Source organism: Arvicanthis niloticus, chromosome 7 (genome assembly GCF_011762505.2).
Source record: "Arvicanthis niloticus isolate mArvNil1 chromosome 7, mArvNil1.pat.X, whole genome shotgun sequence".
In the NCBI taxonomy this organism is placed as follows: Eukaryota; Metazoa; Chordata; class Mammalia; order Rodentia; family Muridae; genus Arvicanthis; species Arvicanthis niloticus.
This window is the reverse complement of record NC_047664.1, coordinates 37911410-37916886: the sequence shown is the minus strand read 5'-3', so window position 1 is coordinate 37916886 and position 5477 is coordinate 37911410. Positions and strand designations below refer to the sequence as shown.

General features: G+C 42.5%; 1 non-coding gene across 1 annotated transcript; it reads right to left on the bottom strand.

Annotated features, from left to right (window-relative positions):
- Nucleotides 1–293: 293 nt before the first annotated feature.
- LOC117713195 (small nucleolar RNA SNORA48) lies at nt 294–434 on the bottom strand. Its single transcript, XR_004607375.1, has one exon. It is a non-coding gene; the product is annotated as a small nucleolar RNA SNORA48 (small nucleolar RNA).
- Nucleotides 435–5477: the final 5043 nt, after the last annotated feature.

The following is a 5477-nucleotide window of genomic DNA, read 5'->3' as shown; positions in this document are numbered from 1 at the left end:
TCACAACAGGCTCCTCCTCTCCACCCTCCGGTCTCCATCCAGTTCAGTCTCTCTCCTTACTGCTCAAGCTGCTCCACTTCTCCTCTCACACATTCTCATGTAATGATAGTTCCCACTGCAGGCTGGCTGTGCGGCTGTCAGGCTCCTGGGTGACATCCTCTGGCAAGTGGGTAGCTATAGCCTGCCTGAGCCATGGGCTGAAGGGCAGGTCTGTGGGTTGCATGGCAATCCATTGGTCTCAGTCTCTCTTCTTCCTCCTGTGTTGTGCTGCCTGGGTTTGATTTTATTTGATTTTAAGAGTCCTAGGCATAAGATAGCTTTGGCTACCAAGCCAGACATCAAGCTAGGATGAACAAAGGACTGCCATCTGCTCTGTCCCTGACTGATACAAGAACACCACCAACAGGGTATTCCTTTGCCCATTGCCAGGGAGCTTATTAACCCTTCTAAGACTCAGGATTTCTCCTCTGCAAAATAAGAATAGCAATGCCTATCTTACGAACACACCACTGTGGCTTGGGATTCCTTGGTGCTCAATGCTTGATGTTTGGTGTATGCCATTAGAAGGGCAATATTGATAAGCAAAGCTCATGTTACATGCCTGGGCCTGTGAAAAATGTCTGTGATATAAAAGAAATAAGTAAAAATTAGCTCATACCTCTAAAGACTAGCCCGAGACAGACAAAAAGGAAGCAGCTGACTTCCATGTTCACATTGAGTGATAAGTACCTAGAAAAAGGCATCCATCCACCCAGCACTCTGAAGCCTCCAGACACTGAGCCAGATGGAGGCTCTGTGAAAGAAGAGAAGGTGCTCCATACAAGTATGACATGAGCCACATTTGAAAATACCAGTGATGATGATCTAGAAGAAGGGACAATTGGGGCAGACAGACAGAAGGCACAACACAAGATGACAAAGAAGCAGGCTGAAACATCAGTATACCCTACAAGCAACAAGTGTTCAGTAAGTATTCATTAGGAGAAAGGCAGCCAGAGCAGATGGAGATCAGAGCCCTGGGGAGGTGTGCCATAGCCACAGCTGTGACCTGGGGCAGATCTAAGCCCTACCCAGACTATTTCCTCACAGAAGCTGTGAGGGTGACCCCAACTCCAGGATTCTGAGACATGGAAAACAATACTGGGCTTTTGGATTGTTCCTCATGCCTCAGTCAGAGAGACATGTTTCTTCCTGTTTCAGGAAGAGGCTGGCCTCCAGAGGCTGGCCTCACCCTCTGTAGGTTGCACCAGGTCTCTGAAGCAAGAAACACTAATCGCCTTACCAACACTGTCACACCCTCTCCCTGGGAACTTGAGACTGGGTTCCTTTGTCATATCTCTGTGTGGGATTGGTCCAGACTCTAATGACTTACCTGGCCTCAAACTCTACCCTCAGAACAGCTTTCACAGAACAGAGGAAAGCAATGGATTCAAAAGAAGCATAAGCCACGTCAACAAGTACACACTTCGCTTCAGTGAACGAAACTTGGATTGCCTAATGAGAAACAAATTACACCTAAAAGGAATCATTCTGGCAGCTGGGGAGATACAACTCAATCAGTAAAATGCCTTGCCAGACAAGCACAAGGAACTGACTTCAAGTCCTGTCATCCACGTAAAAACCTGGTGATTCTTGTAATCCCAGCACTGGGACGGTGGAGACAAGCCAGCTCCACCTAATCACAGGAGCACTGTCCCAGAATAAAATCTCCTGTGTTATGCTACCTCATCCCGTCACCTCCAGCCCTTGGCAGTCCCTGACATCTTCACTGTCAATGGTGACAGTAAAATGTTTAGTTTACACACACCCCCTTTAAAAACTAGAATCATAGGAGGTAGCTTTTTAGATAGATTTTTTTTCCATTTAGCAATATGCATTTAACCTTCTTCCTCTATGACATTTTTAAACATTTTAAAAGATTTATTTATTTACTTGTTAAATATATATGAATGCACACACATGTCACAACACAAGGCCAAGTTTTAGGAGTTGGTTCTCTCCTTCCACCTGTGGGTCCTAGCGGTTGAACTCAGGTTGTCGGGCTTGGCAGCAAGTACCTTGCCCTCCTGAGTCTCTTCTATAAATTCTCTTGACTTGATAAACCATTCCCTTGTATCCTGAGGTAGTAGTTATTTTATGGATCTATAGTTTATCCATTTACCTATTACAAGGTGGCGTGATGGTTATTTCCAGCTTTTAGCTGCTACAGACATTCACTCATGTGTTAGCTGTCCAGCTCACTCAAACAAATATGTAGTCACGTGGCTGCTACGTGGATCATATGACAAGACCGTCTCACTTTGTAAGAAGCTGTTAAACTGTGGTCTAAAGTAGCTGTGACATTTGCAAGAGCTGAAGATTTAGTTTAGTGGTGCCTGGGCTCAATCCCCAGCACCTCCAAATGGCTGTGTTATTTTGCAATCCCTCAGTAAGGGAGACTTTCTCAGCCCGCTGCTAGCATTGAGTGTTATATGTTTACAGTTGGTTTCATTCTTTTTAAAAAATTTTTCTTTAAGACTAGCTTGTGTCTTTTTAGAGGTTTATTTTATTTATGTGTGTGTGTGTGTGTGTGTGTGTGTGTGTGTGTGTGCACATGTGTGAAGGTGCCCAAGGAGGCCGGAGAGGTTATTAGATCCCTTGGAGCTAGCTGGAGTTATAAGTTGTTGTGAGATACCTGACATTGATACTGAGAACTAGACTTGGGTCCTCTGCTTTTGTCAGAATTTACACAAATAACATGATAAAGAAATGGAGTTGCTGTGTGTAAATTTTAAACTATAATGAAATATCTGTGGCCCAAAATAAAGTGTCTTAATAAACAATTATGTCCTTACCATTTGATAAAAGAGCAATTCCCGAGGCGGTTTTAGCATGAGCTCAACCATCACTACCAAGGGAGTTACAGTCTCCCAGGTAGAGAAAGAGAGCTAGACAGAAATGGATACACAGGTAAGTGGATGAAGGGATAAATGATAAAAGGATAGACCATAGGTAGGTAGTTATGTAGGTAGATAGGTAGTTATATAGGTAGATAGGTAGTTATGTAGGTAGATAAGTAGTTATGTAGGTAAGTAGGTAGTTATGTAGGTAAATAGGTAGTTATATAGGTAAGTAGGTAGTTATGTAGGAAGGTAGGTAGTTATGTAGGTAAGTAGGTAGTTATGTAGGTAGGTAGGTAGGTAGTTATGAAGGTAGGTCGTTATGTAGGTAGGTAGATAGATAGGTAAGTAGATAGATAGATAGATAGATAGATAGATAGATAGATCTAGGACCAAGGATAGGATCATCCAAACAAGAGAAATAGAATATAGTATTATAAATAGATAAAGGGAAACTAGAATAAGAATATTAAATGAGAGGGGTATGGGAGGATAGAATACAGGAGAAAGAATGGGGAAAGGCAACTAACACTAAAAGCCTTTTGAAAAGTCCTAGGGGAACCTACTGCTGTAAAAGTGTCCAAAATATATGAATATATGAAAGGAATTTAAATGGAGTCACCATGTATTAGGGAAGACAGTGCCTCAACTCATCATTTTATGACACCGAGTAAAACCTTCAATGCCAGGAATGGGTTACAGCTTGTTGAGTTGTTGCCAAAGTGATCCCACAGACCACCTCCCAGAGACATCACAGGCTATTGCCAGGGCACATACCCGACACTGATAAAGTGCTCAAGAATGTGGGAATAGACTGTCCACTTGGCCTTCAGCAGACAAGCTTCTTTTTGCAGTAGATGGGAGCTAATTCAGAGATCCACAATTGGACAATGTGCAGAGAGTGAGAGATTTTGAGTGCTTGGCCTTTATCAACCTCCTCCCTGCTAGGCTCAAGGCTCTACACAGAGGATAGGACAGAAGTGCTGTAAGAGCCAGAGGTGCAGACAGAGTCATCTAGACACAACAGGGATAACACACGTATCAACTCACAGAGACTATAACAGCACACACAAGATCTCCCCAGGTTCAACCCAAAGTCCCATCACTGAGATGGGAGGTGGACACAAAACCCCACTCTTAACCAAGAAGCTATTATCAACTGGTGCCTATGGAGAAAGAAAACAAAAATCAATTTTCTCCATGGAGTATCACTGGCTCCATGTCCAGGAGAAGTTGTCCAACACAAAACAGACTCCATGTAGAGGGGCATGGGGGGGTGTCATTTAGTATTATTTGTTTGTTTTGATTTTTATTTTTGTTTAGTTTGGGGGTGTTGGTTTCTATGACTCAGTGACTTTGTGCCCTTGAACAAGTTGGGTCAGAAGGCTTCCATATTCTGGTACAGGTCTACTTCCCTGAGCCACCAGGATTTTATCACCGTCCCAGTCTTCCAATGGGAGGGATCATGTAGTGTTTAATACAATCCCAGGTGTCCAGTGAGCATAGTTGATGAACTAAAGCTAAAAGTCTTGCTTTGCTCTTAGTTTCTGTTCTTCCAAATTGAAATCATTTGAGGATGACTAGTGAATTGTTGTTGTTTCATTTTTGGTTCTGTTTTTCTGTATATGTGGTTGTTAGGCAGTTTGGGTTGTGTATGTGTGTGTGTTCAGATTGAGTAATAAGTTTGCTTGCATGTACAGCCTAAACGTTGCAAGTTTGTTGTTCCCAAGAATACAGAGGTCAGTGTAGTTGTCCCAGGAGACACGTGCTCACAACTGGATGAACGCATACACGTGCATCTGTGTGTATATAAAATCATTTTCCTCAGAACTTTGTTGTCAGTGAATCCGTTCAAAGGTCATTTCTTATTACTTACCATAGTATCAAACAAGTTAATAAGTGGTTAGATAATTAATTGCCCAAAGGGAAAATTTTTGCTTTCGTTGAAGTCTCTTATCTGACCCAAAGGTTGTTGATACTGGGAAACAATGTGATGACTGGCAGAAAGGCTCTGGTTTGTGGGTTTGCTGTGGATCGACCAGCTATACCTGTCAAAGGGTCTCCTGATGCTTAGCCTTCCTATAGGAAGACTGAAGACTTGTCTTGAACTGCCCTTTGTCTCCAGACACCTTTCCTACTGCCTTTCCAGTGAGAATTTCTACAGCCTCTGAGAAGGATCACCTGGACTCTAAGAGGCAGGATCCCACAGTTCCAACCAGTATCTGTAACTGGTTCCCCTTATCACACTGGGATTCAAGACATGGCCCAGGGTGTAGTATGGTGGGTTCTTAAGAATACAGGCATTAATTGTGCCTGTGTAACACATTTAGGAATACAAGGCTTAGACCCAGTCCTTCTTTAACTTTTTTAACTTATTTGAGATGGTTAGCCTGTGAGTTAAAGGCCTAAAGCAAATTCATGGCTTTGAGTTTATTGTTAGGGTGTTTTTTATATTTTATTTAGAAATAGCTGAGAGGAGTTAACAGACAACAGTCCAGATTGCCTTACATAAATAGGGAATTTGTGCTCAGGCATTTACACAATCATTAATACTTTTATTATCGACAAAAGGTCATCACAAAGAAAAGATCCTAGAGC